Source organism: Lacerta agilis, chromosome 7, assembly GCF_009819535.1.
Source record: "Lacerta agilis isolate rLacAgi1 chromosome 7, rLacAgi1.pri, whole genome shotgun sequence".
In the NCBI taxonomy this organism is placed as follows: Eukaryota; Metazoa; Chordata; class Lepidosauria; order Squamata; family Lacertidae; genus Lacerta; species Lacerta agilis.
In genome coordinates this window covers 72475028-72491769 of record NC_046318.1, presented here as the reverse complement: position 1 = coordinate 72491769, position 16742 = coordinate 72475028, and positions in this window count along the sequence as shown.

Genomic DNA, 16742 nt, shown 5'->3' with positions numbered 1-16742 from the left:
TGAACACTGATATTTATTCATTTTCCCCAAGCTGCAAGTCTAAATCGTAGAACTATAGAATTTTAAACTCAAGGCAGTTTAAAAATATTATATTGCATTCTAAGGTCCTGGCATAACAACCAGGGGCGTAGCAAGGGGGGCGCAGGGGGCGGTTCGCCCATGTTCCATAATGGAGGGGGTGACAAATTACCAAGGAACAATTACTACCCTACTAGGGCAGTTCATTAAAAACTTTTTTTAAAAAAATGCCTGCTCCAAAGGTCTTATCTTACTATACTAGGGATTATATAGCTATATATGAAATTTCATGCATATCGGTTAATATCTTGACTCTCCTCCACCAAAATAGCTGTTTACTTGGCTGTTTTCCTATGTCGTGAAGGGTGAAATTTCAGTTCAGTGGAGCTCTTACTGTTGTTCTCAACCCTAACCCTGTGGAAAGCCATCTAATTAGACTTTAATTTGATTTTGAGATGTTTTTAGGAGGTAATTTAATTATTGTTTGATTTTATACCAATGTTATGTATCTGATGTTAGCCACCCTGAGCCCGACTTCGGCCGGGGAGGGCGAGATATAAATAAAAGTTTATTATTATTATTACTTGTTATTATTCCTTTGTAAGAAAATATGAAATAATGTAAAACCATTTTTGCGGGAAGGGGGGAATCAATGGGGGGGGGGGACAAGAAATTTTCCACACCGGGTACCACCTGACCTTCCTACGCCTCTGATAACAATTCCACTGTTTCCTTTTCCTTCTTAAGGAATTTTTGTGGTTAGGACAGTGAAATGCACTGAAAAGTGTGGGTGAAAGAAATTATTATCAAGAAAGCACATTGACACCATGCAAGCAAATTTTTGTCCTTGGTTCACTCAGTGCATTTTGGCATTTTCTGATCTCTGCTTATAGAAGAGGATCAACAAAATCATATTTGCTCATCTACTATGTGTAACTGGGTACAGAAAAGGAGTTCCCAGACTGGACCACCAGTGGTCAACATGCTTCATTCAGGTGGACTGGGGCATATCCACATTCAATACTGATGTTACAATATGACTATTTACAATAATACACAATATAAGAAATAAAAGCAGCAATTAAATAGAATTAGATGCTTCTTTTGTTTCTTAGACTGTATTCTTATTGTGTGACAATTTGGATTCCATGATTATTATTTTTTTGAAATGTGAATGATTAAGTGCTATACGAAAGCCTTAAATAATTAATATTTTAAAATACAATTTAAAATCATCTAGCATCTTGCATGGTGCATTGCAATTTTTAGGTACTCCATAGTGGGAGGACATTTGGGAACTACTAGCATAGAAGTTCCTGTACTGTGTTCCTGTATTCAGAATTTTTAAACTCAGTAATGCTATGATCCTAAAACCCATGAGTAAGCCAGCATTATTTTAGAAAGACACCATTTCAGAAGCCACCATTGTGGCAATGACTTTGGCCAATTAATTTTTCTTGGGCTTGGTTTCTCACCTGTAAAATGGGAATCACAGAGGTGTTAATTGCGAAAAGGTTGGACATATATTATTCACTGCAGCTTCCATTTTATTCCTCAGCTTCACCTGCTGAAGATTTTTTGCAACAATATTAATTTTGCAACTTTGAATTATTCATTTTATTTTGCTTCTCCATTAGTTTATTCTTTTGAAAATTATTTAAATGTATTTATGCACATGCACATGTAATTACACTTACTTACCATCAAGTTTCATAATCAAGAAGAATAATCAAGGTACTGATAATATTAATACAATCAACGCAATATTCAAAGAATACCTTTTAGTTACCCAACCTAATTGCATCTTCATATTCCCTTATTCAAACGAATTCTAGGTCGATGGCAATCAGTAGCACCAAATACAATTAATATATTAAAGTGAAATATAGGTCAAGATTATAAATGCAATCATTAACCAACATAAAAACTCAATACTATTTCATGATAATTTATGATGATTGGGCATCATTTATAAACTTGTGAGGAATAGTTACGCTGGGCACATTTTAATAACAAGGTCTGTTTCAAGCAAATAAAAATCAGAATCTAGAATTAAACCATATAAATGCAAGCAACAGATTTTCACAGATTTTGATACTGCTGTTTAGTCCTATTGCCTTTTTAAAAAAAACACCAATTTGCCTTCTGATTTCTACCATTTCATATTAAAAACCTTCCTGCTGCTCTCAGATACCAATCCTGCTACAGCATACAATGCTGCTAGATTCTGCACAGCGGCACTCAAAATTCATTGGAGGATGACATTTGCCACAAACTAGATTTAATGAACATATCAGAGTGCTCGGTAAATTAACAGTTAAAGTCTTTTATATATCAACCTTTCATGCTCTTCCACACTCGCCCAATGCTTCTATCCATTTCTTGTAATTCTTTTAAAAAGGTAAAGTGACCCCTGACCATTAGGTCCAGTCGTGGATGACTCTGGGGTTGCGGCGCTCATCTCGCATTACTGGCTGATAGAACCGGCGTACAGCTTCCGGGTCATGTTGCCAGCATGACAAAGCCGCTTCTGGCGAACCAGAGCAGCGCACGGAAACGCCATTTACCTTCCCACTGGAGCGGTACCTATTTATCTACTTGCACTTTGATGTGCTTTCGAACTGCTAGGTGGGCAGGAGCAGGGACCGAGCAACAGGAGCTCACCCCGTCGCGGGGATTCGAACTTCCATCCTTCTGACTGGCAAGCCCTAGACTCTGTGGTTTAACCCACAGCGCCGCCTGCGCCCCACATAATTCTTTTAGCTTCTTTTAAATTCTTATAGACTTTTATATTCACCTTTTGTTTTAATGCCCTTTAGCTTCCCAAAATGCTTTTCAGATTTTAAATGACTGTACCCCACCCTTTCATGCTGGTCTATGACCGTAATAAAGATTTGTATATTGTATTAAAAACAGAGAAGCAGCCATCTGCCCGTTTTGTCCCGCAGGTACCATGACGACTCCCAGGTAAAAGCTTGCAGATGGAAGCTTGAAGATCCCGAGATTCAGGGTGCCACAATCTCCAGCTGTTTAACACGTCCACGTCTTTCAAAACCACAGGGTAGTAAATACTGTATATAAGCTTTTCCCAGTAATCAACACATAAGCCAGCAGATGTTAACATGTGCAGCCTGCTGGCAACGCTATGCTTTTGTCCGCGCAGATGGATGTAAACCCAAGCATTGCCGTTGTTAATTAACAAGGAAAATAAATCTGGTTGCCATCATGGTTTAAACAACTGGATGAGAACTAATCCTCCCCCAAGCTGTATGTGTGTGATCTTAACATGGGAATCTGTCTGTAAGAGGAACACAGACAATGCTGTAGCTGCTACACACGGTTTCTCAAGTCAAGTTCAAAGCTAAATCCTCCTTCTCTCATGTCAAAATCTAATTAAACGACGACAATTAGGTCTATACACCCCTTTCCTAGCTCCAGGCACTTAATTAACCTCTAATAACAACTGGGAAATGGTGCAAGCTTGAGTCATAGATCTACAACATTCCCACACACACACACAGACATACACAGTCTAGGAAACTTGTTTGTTGTTGTTTAGTCATTTAGTCGTGTCCAACTCTTCATGACCCCATGGATCAGAGCACGCCAGGCACTCCTGTCTTCCACTGCCTCCCGCAGTTTGGTCAAACTCAAGTTAGTAGCTTCGAGAACACTGTCCAACCATCTCGTCCTCTGTAGTCCCCTTCTCCTTGTGCCCTCCATTTTTCCCAACATCAGGCTTTTTTTCCCAGGGAGTCTTCTCTTCTCATGAGGTAGCCAAAGTATTGGAGCCTCAGCTTCAGGATCTGCCCTTCCAGTGAGCACTCAGGGCTGATTTCTTTAAGGATGGATAGGTTTGATCGTCTTGCAGTCCATGGGGCTCTCAAGAGTCTCCTCCAGCACCATAATTCAAAAGCATCAATTCTTCGGCGATCAGCCTTCTTTATGGTCCAGCTCTCACTTCCGTACATTACTACTGGGAAAACCATAGCTTTAACTATACGGACTTTTGTCGGCAAGGTGATGTCTCTGCTTTTTAAGATGCTGTCTAGGTTTGTCATTGCTTTTCTCCCAAGAAGCAGGCATTTTCTAATGCTGTCACCATCTTGCTAGCAGCCGACTCTCTCTTTCATTCTTCAGATCTCTCCTAAGAAATACTGCAAAATAAAAACACCTTTCCCACAAAGCCGTTAACATATCCTGAGGGTGGGGAGCCTGCGGTCCTCCAAATGTTGCCCAACTACATCATCCTTGGCAACATTGGGATGGGAGTTGGGAGTCCAGCACACCGCTTCCCAAGTTCAGCCTCTTAGTTCTCCCTCCAGTTGAAACAAAACACAGGTTCTTCCCCCTCTTGCGCTTACATGCCAGTAGCCATATGAACAGACCCCAGAAGCAGACGATCAGGCGGAGTTTTGTTGTTGTTTGTTGTTGTTTGCAAGTGTTGACATTTGCAATTACCCGGGGCTGGTGTACACATTCAAGATGAATCACGCGGCAGAGTTCTTGGAGCAGAAGACATCGAGCTGCAGATGGTGAATTCCAGTTCTGAGTGTTTCCCTTTATGCAAAAGACATTACCAGCATTATGTTATTGAATCAGCCTGTGGTGGTTCACTTCACCTGCACAGAACCCCCAGACGTTTGACGGTCCGTTGGTACCTGCACCAACCACTTGTTAATAACATGCTGCCACCAACCAGTATGTGCCTGGTAATCGCTTCACTCACTTCAGTCAGGGTTGCATGTCCATATCCCGACCCCTCCCGTGGTGAAATAAAGACACAGGACTCTTCAAGTAAGGTTAATGGGCATGAAAAGGCCACAACTTTATTGGTTACGGATGTTGAGCGGTATTGGCTTAGGCATTGGAACTAACCGACTATATCCGACTCCAGTACGTCGCGCTGGCAGTCCGGGAAGGGATAACCACCGATGGGAGAGCCCTGCTGCTGCACATCAGCTAGGAACTCACCCTGTGGTCACCGATATGGGGCGTGCCTTTGGCCCTCACCTACCACGGCTTTGGACAGGGACACGCCCCCCCGGACTCATTTAACGAAGTACCCTTCAGCATTTGGGGGAGGTGATGGCCCAGCCTCCCCCCCACCACCACCTTCAGCCTTCCTGAGATAATCCACTGCCTAACCGCCAAGACCAAAGTTGTGACGAATTGCTACGAGGTAGGCGAAAACCACCAGGCCAAAGCCAATTTGCCAAGTGGGAAAATTCCTACCAGGCCCCTCAATGGCGACCAACCGTGGTCCATAGCAAGGTCAGGAAGAAACCCTGCCTAAAGGGAGGGTGGGGGGGGAAACGTGTCAGCTGGGAGCAGGAAGAAGAGGCTGAGCCCTGGCTGTGCGCTGGTTTAAATGCAACCAGCCACGCCTGTCGGCCGCACCGGTTGGTCAGCCAGCCAGGGCTCAGCCAATGGAGTCAGGGGATGGAACCATCCCCTGTGCACGTGAAGGGCTCATGATGCCTGCAACCCCCTCTCCTTTCTAGGGCGGAAGGGGCTATAATGTTGGAACAAACTGTGTTTATTGAAGTTCAGTACATAAGCATGTGGTTTCCGAATGAATAGTTCTTTTTTTATCTTTAATAACAGTTCCTATACCGGCCTATACCTACAGCTTCTAATCCATTACAGTTCCCAACTATCTCTCCCTTCCTCTGACCTCACTACCTCTATCTTACCCTCAGACTATCTCCACTGCCCCCTCTGTGAACTCCCCGCCACCCTTCCTCAAACCTCCCAACAACACCAGCAGCCCCCTCTCAGAACCCCCTCCTCTTCCCCGGGGTGGGTTTATATAGTCCTCCTGACCCCGCCCCTTAAGGTTTTAACCGGCTAATTCCCTTTAACTCCTTCTATGTGGTCCCTAAGTTTGGGCGATCGCCACACAGCCTTCTCCAACCTAGTGCCCTCCAAATGTCTACAGCTTGAAAATTGCCCATGTTGGCTAGGACTGATGGCACAGACCCCCCCCCCCCAAGTGCCCATATTTTCCAGAGACAGTCCCATGGGACGCCCTTAGGATGTCCCTGTTTTCATCAGAGAAATGTTGGAAGATATGGACTTATACGACCCCCCAAGCTAAGGAGATAAGTAACTATACCACCTTTACAAGACACCTGAAGGCAGCCCTGCATAGGGAAGTTTTTTAATGTTTTATGTTTTATTATGTTTTTATATATGTTGGAAGCTGCCCAGTGGCTGGGGCAACCCAGTCAGATGGGCGGGGTATAAATAGTACAATTATTGTTGTTGTCATGAAATAGGATGTCTCTGTTTTCATCAGAGACATCTTGGAGGGCATGGGATGCCAGGACAGATGGGGGCATCTAAATCTAGCAGGCTCTTCTCACATTGCTTAGATTGGATTTGAACCCTTTCCTCATAAAAAGGATCGTCTCCTTCCCTGTATGATGCGAAAACACTGCAAAGAACTCCCCCTGACCTTACCAAAAGGTGAAGGTTTACTTTATGAAGGCAGTCATAAGGTTGGAAGGTGTTAATGATTGCCCAAGTGCCAGAGACCCTTTTGAGCTTTCTCTCCATCCTCCTCCCCACCATCTGTTTTCCTTCAATTTGTTAACACAGCTGGAAAAATTGATATGCAACACACACACACACACACACACAGTCCCAAAGTCTTTAAAATCTAATCAGGGCTCCCCGTGGTGCAGCTAAAACAATTAGAGAGAATGTATTGTCAGAGAAACAAAGACAATAAATGGATCTTTTTTTTGGGGGGGGGAGGAGAAACGCCATGAACCTTTTGTGTATTTTGGGTACACTACCATGGGTGGTTTGGAGAGGGAAAGGCAGCCAGTAAACTGATGCAGAATGGGATTTTAGGGGTGAGGGTTCTGGGAGGCCCCTATCCCCGTAGAAAACCAAGGTTATCCAGCTTTCTCTGCCTTCCGGACTTAAAGGTAACATTCAAAAATGAAATAAAAACAATGCCTTTTGTTTTCAGTAACTGCAGCTTCCACTAGCTGTAGGCTGGGTCACACCAACCCGGAGATCGCTGCTGGCAATGTCTGTTCATTAGCCATTTAACTCCTGTGGTGGCAACCAAGAAGTTGCTCCCAATAAGTATGGCTGTGGGTGTCAGACCAGTTCTAGGAAAACTCTCGTTCAAATCTTACTTCAGCCTAATAATAATAATAACAATAATAATAATAATTTATTTTTTGTACTCCATCCGACTGGGTTGCCCCAGCCACTCCAACATAATATACAGAAACACAACAACAACAACACATTCTGGGATCAAATCAGAAACTGGGATGGCACTTGGACGGTCTGGCATCCTGTTCTCACAGTGGCCATTCAGATGCCTGTGGCAGTGAGTCCCATAGTTTAACTATGTTTAATTTAAAAGCATTTCTTGAATCTTTATCTGTCTGTCGTGTGTATGGTCCGGAGGGGCAGCAGGCAGCAATGTTCCTCTCCTGCAATGAGAGCAACAAAGGTTTGTGGCCCCTTTAATACTGACATTGTTTACTGCAGCTTACAATAAATCCATTGCGGCTTGTGGGTGCCGCAGGACTCCTTTTTGTTTGTATTATATACAGGTGAAACTCGAAAAATTAGAATATCGTGGAAAAGTCCATTTATGTAAGCAATTGTTTTCATTAGCTACTGGAGTTTAATATATGAGATAGACTCATGACATGCAAAGCCAGATATGTCAAGCCTTTGCTTGTTATAATTGTGATGATTATGGCGCACAGCTGATAAAAACCCCAAAGTTGAAATTGTTAATTTGGGGTTCTCATCAGCTGTACGCCATAATCATCACAATTATAACAAAGAAAGGCTTGACATATCTCGCTTTGCATGTCATGAGTCTATATCATATATTAGTTTCACCTTTTAATACAAAGAAATTTCAGAAATAGACTGGAAAGAGAAGTGGCTGAATTGCAACTAATCACCAAACTTAAAACCATGGAGAAACCTGGTCTGAACAAAGACATTGGATTCTTATCTCATTATACATAACAAAGCTATCTTTAGCCATCTCACCCCTTGCCTTTCCCTGCAAGACTAATTGCAGCCGTTAAGAGTCGTCAACAGGTTTTCCACATCTATCAGCTGATCACCCATTCCCACCACCCTTCTGAGTAATACCCCTCCCCACTCCCTCACTATATTTAAGGATCTGGTGACTTCTGTTTCAGTGTATCTGAAGAAGTGTGCATGCACACGAAAGCTCATACCAAGAACAAACTCAGTTGGTCTCTAAGGTGCTACTGGAAGGAATTTTCTATTTTGTTTCTTTTAAGTTGAATTACTGTCTACACATGGACATCACCAGATGGGCGACATCGAAATCAGATTGATTATATTCTCTGCAGCCAAAGATGGAGAAGCTCTATACACTCAGCAAAAACAAGACCTGGAGCTGACTGTGGCTCCGATCATCAGCTTCTTATAGCAAAATTCCAGCTTAAACTGAAGAAAGTAGGAAAAACCACTGGGCCAGTAAGATACAATCTAAATCAAATTCCTTATGAATACACAGTTGAAGTGAAAAACAGGTTTAAGGACTTAGATTTGGTGGATAGAGTGCCTGAAGAACTGTGGATGGAGGCTCGTAACATTATACAGGAGGCAGCAACGAAAACCATCCCAATGAAAAAGAAATGCAAGAAAGCAAAGTGGCTGTCCAATGAGGCCTTAAAAATAGCGGGGGAGAGAAGGCAAGCAAAATGCGAGGGAGATAGTGAAAGATACAGGAAATTGAATGCAGATTTCCAAAGAATAGCAAGGAGAGACAAGAGGGCCTTTCTAAACGAGCAATGCAAAGAAATAGAGGAAAATAACAGAATGGGAAAAACCAGAGATCTGTTCAAGAAAATTGGAGATATGAAAGGAACATTTCGTACAAAGATTACCACAATTAAGGACAAAAGTGAAAAGGACCTAACAGAAGCAGAAGACATCAAGAAGAGGTGGCAAGAATACACAGAGGAACTATACCAGAAAGATATAGAGGTCTCATGCACCCCAGGTAGTGTGGTTGCTGACCTTGAGCCAGACATCCTGGAGAGTGAAGTCAAATGGGCCTTAGAAAGCCTTGCTAACAACAAGGCCAGTGGAAGTGATGATATTCCAGCTGAACTATTTAAAATCCTAAAAGATGATGCTGTTAAGGTGCTACACTCAATATGCCAACAAGTTTGGAAAACTCAGCAGTGGCCAGAGGATTGGAGAAGATCAGTTTACATCCCAGTCCCAAAGAAGGGCAGTGCCAAAGAATGCTCTAACTACCGCACAATTGCACTCATTTCACACTCTAGCAAGGTTATGCTTAAAATTCTACAAGGCAGGCTTAAGCAGTACGTGGACCAAGAACTCCCAGAAGTGCAAGCTGGATTTCGAAGGGGCAGAGGAACCAGAGACCAAATTGCAAACATGCGCTGGATTATGGAGAAAGCTAGAGAGTTCCAGAAAAACATCTACTTCTGCTTCATTGACTACGCAAAAGCATTTGACTGTGTCGACCACAGCAAACTATGGAAAGTTCTTAAAGAAATGGGAGTGCCGGATCACCTCATCTGTCTCCTGAGAAATCTCTATTTGGGACAAGAAGCTACAGTTAGAACTGGATATGGAATAACTGATTGGTTCAAAATTGGGAAAGGAGTACGACAAGGCTGTATATTGTCTCCCTGCTTATTTAACTTATATGCAGAATTCATCATGCGAAAGGCTGGGCTGGATGAATCCCAAACCGGAATTAAGATTGCCGGAAAAAATATCAACAACCTCAGATATGCTGATGATACAACCTTGATGGCAGAAAGTGAGGAGGAATTGAAGAACCTTTTAATGAGGGTGAAAGAGGAAAGCGCAAAATATGGTCTGAAGCTCAACATCAAAAAAACTAAGATCATGGCCACTGGTCCCATCACCTCCTGGCAAATAGAAGGGGAAGAAATGGAGGCAGTGAGAGATTTCACTTTCTTGGGTTCCATGATCACTGCAGATGGTGACAGCAGTCACGAAATTAGAAGACGCCTGCTTCTTGGGAGAAAAGCAATGACAAACCTAGACAGCATCTTAAAAAGCAAAGACATCACCTTGCCAACAAAGGTCCGTATAGTTAAAGCTATGGTTTTCCCAGTAGTAATGTACGGAAGTGAGAGCTGGACCATCAAGAAGGCTGATCGCCGAAGAATTGATGCTTTTGAATTATGGTGCTGGAGGAGACTCTTGAGAGTCCCATGGACTGCAAGAAGATCAAACCTATCCATTCTCAAGGAAATCGGCCCTGAGTGCTCACTAGAAGGACAGATCCTGAAGTTGAGGCTCCAGTACTTTGGCCACCTCATGAGAAGAGAAGACTCCCTGGAAAAGACCCTGATGTTGGGAAAGATGGAGGGCACAAGGAGAAGGGGACGACAAAGGATGAGATGGTTGGACAGTATTCTCGAAGCTACTAACATGAGTTTGGGCAAACTGCGGGAGGCAGTGAATGATAGGCGTGCCTGGCGTGCTCTGGTCCATGGGGTCACGAAGAGTCGGACACGACTGAACGACTGAACAACAACAACAACAACAACTGAAAGAAATGAACCTTTCCACGATATTCTAATTTTTCGAGTTTCACCTGTATATATGGACCTACAGAAACAGAGAAGCAACCTGTCTGCCGGGGTGGGGAGCCTCTGGCTCTGCAGATAGTTATGGTACGCCTCAGAGATGGTGACAGAATCACAGAATTGTTGAGTTGGAAGGGACAACGATGCTCATCTAGTCCATCCCCCTGTGAACAGGGATGATGGGAGTTGGAGCCCCAACAACATCTTGAGGGCTACAGGTTCCCCATTCTCCACTTCTGTTGCAGGTTAAAGGTGTGCATGCTTTGGGGATGCACTAAAAACTTTCACTGGGCAAAACGATTACTCCAGTCATAGAATCATAGAGTTGGAAGAGACCACAAGGGCCATCCAGTCCAACCCCCTGCCAAGCAGGAAACACCATCAAAGCATTCCTGACAGATGGCTGTCAAGCCTCCGCTTAAAGACCTCCAAAGAAGGAGACTCCACCACACTCCTTGGCAGCAAATTCCACTGTCAAACAGCTCTCACTGTCAGGAAGTTCTTCCTAATGTTTAGGTGGAATCTTCTTTCTTGTAGTTTGAATCCATTGTCCCGTGTCCGCTTCTCTGGAGCAGCAGAAAACAACCTTTCTCCCTCCTCTATATGCCATCCTTTGATATATTTGAACATGGGTATCATATCACCCCTTAACCTTCTCTTCTCCAGGCTAAACATACCCAGCTCCCTAAGCCGTTCCTCATAAGGCATCGTTTCCAGGCCTTTGACCATTTTGGTTGCCCTCCTCTGGACACGTTCCAGCTTGTCAGTATCCTTCTTAAACTGTGGTGCCCAGAACTGGACACAGTATTCCAGGTGAGGTCTGACCAGAACGGAATGATAACATCCCTCCAGTATTCAGAAGCTTGAAGCCTGTGTTATAAGGAGGTCCCGTTTAAAAGAGGTAGTGCCATAAGTTCTTGTTACAGCTGCCAGCTGTTTTTACTGGCTGCACTGCTGTGGCTTTAACTGTAACCAAGCATGCAAAAATTGACCCAAGGAAGCTGTTTCGGGCATGAATATAAGAGAACAGGAAAAGCTTCCCCTGTTGGAGGGAGTATGCCTTTGAATACCAGATGCTAGGAATCACAAGTGGGGAGAGGTCTCTTGCACCCAGGTCCTGCTCACAGGCTTCCCATGGGCATCTAGTTGGCCACTGTGAGAACAGGAGGCTGGACTAGATGTTTTTTATCTGCTTAATTTCCGCATGTCAAGCTGCTCTCCAAAGCACAGAAGCAGGGCTTGTGCTTTTGTTTGCTTTAAAGCTGGCAAGCCTAATTCTAGTCTCAACACACCTATTTTTAGGTTTTCAGCTCAGTGGTTTTTCAACAGGCAGCAACTCCGGCTCACTAATAATGAGATTTCCTCTCAGCCAAGGGCTGTTTGCTTATCGTCAAGAGTTTGTGGCGATTTCTAACCCCTTGAAATCCTGTTTCCCCTCTTGCATTGTTGGTTCTTCCTGGTCCTGTGCAGAATTTCCACCCTCCCCACCTCTATCTTTGCTGCAATCTTTTCCAAAGGTTCTTTTAACCTGGTGGAAGTGAACATGCAAACACAAACAAGGTCTACAGCAGCACCTACTGCCAGAGCAGTGTTGGGTTACATTTCTTCATAGTAATAGAAAAAGTCTTACACGTTTCTGGTGTTTTTTTTACCTATGTGTGGGAAACAGCTGAGGTGGAACACAGGAGCCCCTTCCACAAGTAGAGAAGGGGGGGTTGATTGGATTTCCACCAATCCCTCCCCGCGCTGCAGTCATTACCCCCGCATACCACTTTAGAACAATCATCACCACTTTATTTGCAGTCAACAGACCATTGAAACGATGGCTAACCATCTTATAACAAAACAAAATAAAAAATAATTTAAAATTTCCTTCCAGTAGCACCTTAGAGACCAGCTAAGTTTGTTCTTGGTATGAGCTTTCGTGTGCATGCACACTTCTTCAGGTACACTGAAACAGAAGTCACCAGACCCTTATAACAATTGGCAATGACATTAATAAAAATAAACGGTAATGCAACTGAAAGCACAGGATTATAATGCTAAACTGTGGGTGTACCTAGACCCAGGAAAAAAAACACCCTCAGAAATTAGATCATTATAACAAAGGGGGGGGGAATCCTCTATGTAAAATTATGTTTTAAAGTTCCCTGCTCTCTGGCACCATCTGGTGTTGCATGTTTATAGCACATTCAAATTGTTGTTTCTTTACTTATGTAGCTGAGTCCTGTGTGTGTGTGTGTGTGTATGTGTGTGTATGTGTACACACATAGACAGATATACATACAGATATACAGATATCAGGAAATCACAAGTGGTCTTCTACCGTTGACCATATTCAAAAACTTTGACACTTGTCACTTACCTTTTGGAGCCCTGGAGCAAAATGTTTATAGGATACACAGAAGAACGACTGGTGGAGACTCAATAATAGGATATAGAGTGGTACCTTGGTTTAAGAACAGCTTGGTTTATGAACAACTTGGATTAAGAACGCTGCAAACCCGGAAGTAGGTGTTTTGGTTTGTGAACTTTGCATTGGAAGCAGAACGTGTTCCACTTCCTGTTGAGTGGGTTCCATTTGTAAATTGAGTCCTCCGCTGCTATGGGAAAGCACGCTTTGGTTTTGGAACGCTTTGGTTTTGGAACGGACTTCTGGAATGGATTAAGTTTGAGAACCAAGGTACCACTGTAAAAAGAAAATGCAGCATAGACCCCACCTTCATTGTTGCAGGGACAGCATATACTGAGAACAATTTAACTGAGAGGATGAACTCTTGGTGGGAATCCCCTGCAGTATGAAGAATGCATAAATGACTATATTTGCTTCACTTCCTATGTTTGGTGTTTATGTGTTGGCACCAGGCACTGGGCATAGCATGACTCTTAATTTAAGGTGGGAAAAGATGGGCACTGCCAGGCAAGTCCCTCTCTGAGGTCAGCATTTTCCTGTGAGGGGTTTTCCAAAGAGAGCCTCTTCCATCAATTCTACAAGCCGCCTTGGCCAAACTGCTACTCTTCTTCCTTTCCTGAGCTTTGGTGTTTGTTCCTCGGCTAGGCCACACAAGCACATTGGCCTCCCAATGCGCTGCAGCTGTGGAGCATAAGATAGCCTTGCGTCCTAATGACCTTCTTCTGCAAAGATGTGCTCTGCCAGGGACCAGCCCTGCAAACATCTGGGTCTTCTAGTTATGTTCCAGAGAAATAGGAACCACGTTAACCACGTCACGGTGAAAACTAATCAAGAGTCTTGTGGGCCCTTAAATATTAAGGCTGCAGGCCTAGGTCCACTTGCCAGGGTACAGGCCACATTCAACACAGTGCGATTTAATTTTGAGTATAAGGTAAATGCATAGGATTATTGTACAGTAAATATGCCTGGCTGCTCACACTTATTTGGAAATAACACGGAACAAATGCAACTCACTTCCAAATAAACGCGTTTAGGATTGTGCTACAAGGCTGCCATCCTATGCAAAATTAAAACTTTTGATTTAATTCAGCAGGACTTAACTTCCAAATAAGCATGCACAGGGCTGGGCCGTGTCAGATTTATTGCAGCATTAGGTTCCACTTTGCCAGACGCGTAAAGTGTTTTGTTCAATTGGCAGCTATATAGATACATGAATACAGAGAGAAAAATGTCAATAGCGGAGCCAAAAAGACCATGAAATGTAAGAGCCAGTATTAGCTCTGTGAGCCAGATTTCTTGAGAAAGGGAAGACTGCATTACTGTGTTCAGCTTGTTTTTGATGTTATTCAGTGATTTAGCTCTAACTCCATTAGCTTTGAGACACCAGCTGAAAACCTTTGTGTATCGCCTAGACATTTGGTAGCATATAAAGTGGAGTTTTAAAATCGGTAATCTGGTGCTCTGTTGTCATTATTTCCTTTTGTAGGTTGGCTGTGCAATTTTCTGATTGTGTTATATTCATTTGCTGCCTTATGAAGGGGCTATTAAACTTTCTGGAAGACCCACTGAGGATGGAGAGGCAGCAATGGTGACCAACTGGGAAGACTTTAAAAGAGGATTACACAAATTCACAGAGGGCAAGGCTGTCCATGGCTTCCAGCCATGATGGCTACGTTCTGCCTCCACTGCTCAAGGCAACATTAATCTGAATGCCAGTTTCTGAAAATTGCAAGAGAGGAGAGTGGTTTTTGTCCTGCTTCTGAACTTCCCACACACATCTACCATAGTTGGTCACTTTGAGAACAGGATGCTGGACCAGATAGGCCAGAGTGGATATAGGCCTCATCTATACTAAATATTTAAAGCTACAATTCATAGAGTTCCCAAGTAAAAAGGATTGACTGTTACATGGTTCAGGACCATAACACTTTAAGGAGAGCATCTCCCCATAAGAACCGACCCAGAACCTGCCCTTGTCACCAGAGGGTCTTCTCTATGTCCCCACTTCCCAGGGAGGTTCGGAAGGTGGCAACAAGAGAACAGGCCTTTTCTGTGGTGGTTTCTCAATTGTGGAATGCTCTCTCCAGAGAGGCTCACCTGGTGCCATCACTACATATCTTTAGGCACCAGGCAAAACCATTCCTCTTTATCCAGGCCTTTGGCTATTAAATAATCTATGGTCCCTTCCAACTCTATGATTCTATTATTATGACGACTATTTTATTATTAGGCTGTCTGTCGGTATGCTTTGAATTATGTTTTATCATTGATGTTCTATATGTGTTTGTAGGGACGCGGGTGGCACTGTGGTCTAAACCTAGGGCTTCCGATTCAGAAGGTCGCCAGTTCGAATCCCCACGATGGGGTGAGCTCCCATTGTTCGGTCCCAGTTCCTGCCCACCTAGCAGTTCGAAAGCACGTCAAAAGTGCAAGTAGATAAATAGGTACCACTCCGGCGGGAAGGTAAACGGCATTTCCATGCGCTGCTCTGGTTCGCCAGAAGCGGCTTTGTCATGCTGGCCACATGACCCGGAAGCTGTCTGCGGACAAACACTGGCTCCCTTGGCCTATAGAGCGAGATGAGGGCCGCAACCACAGAGTTGGACACGACTGGACCTAATGGTCAGGGGTCCCTTTACCTTTAATGTTGTACTGGGATCTTTAGATAAAGGGTGCTATATAGATTGATTGAATAAATAATATAAACAAACAAACAAACAAACCACTCTGGGCATTGGAATGGAAGAGGGCCTCTCCTAAAAAAAGATCAGCTCCCTTAACAAACAAACTACCCAGGATTCTCTGGGGGAAGCCATGACTGTTCAAAGTGGTATGATACAGACTGAAATGTATCATATAGGCAGGGCCCTTGTCTAACCCCCGCATGAGCAAATCAGGACAAACACTTAACAAACAGGTAGCCTAGGGGAACCTTTTATTACTTGCTTGAAAGAGAAGTTTTGCAGCTACAGATTCTCTCACACAACTGTAGGAAATCTCTGTGGGAAGGCAGGCTGACCCCCGGAAGTGATGGGAACTGCACTTTCGGCTTTCCACGATAGTCTCAGGAGTAGCAGATAAAAAGCCTTTGAAGTTGCTCTTTTATTGCACGTGGTGGAAGGAGAGGCCCTAAAGGTCTGTAGCGCACAGTTGCAACCAGCTACAGACGTTCCTGCTCTAGGAGGAGCTTTGACGCTATTCAAGTCCTACTGCAATCGTGAAAGAAAAGTTATTCTTTCAATTCTGGCCTCACCCACCAATTGGGGACCACCAACCAGGACGAGCAAATAGGCTCATATGTCGAACAACTGTGGGGGGGCGGGGAGCGAGGATAACAGAAGCCGCGATATTGTTGCAACAAGCTGATTCTCGTCAATAGGAGAGGAAGGAAGGGTGTCTGAAGAAGAAGATATGCTGGAACTTGAATCATAGGGAGACGAGAGAGAAACCAGACTCTTTCACTATAACAAAACACCCTTTAGCTACTCCTCTTAGAGGGGAATCAGGAGCCAGCGTGGTCAGAGTGTCAGACCAGGATCTGGGAGACAAGGTTCGAATCCCCACTCAGCCACAAAGCTCACTGCGTGATGCAAAATAAAATAAAAAATTCTTTCCAGTAGCCCCTTTGTTGTTGTTCAGTCGTTCAGTCGTGTCCGACTCTTCGTGACCCCATGGACCAGAGCACGCCAGGC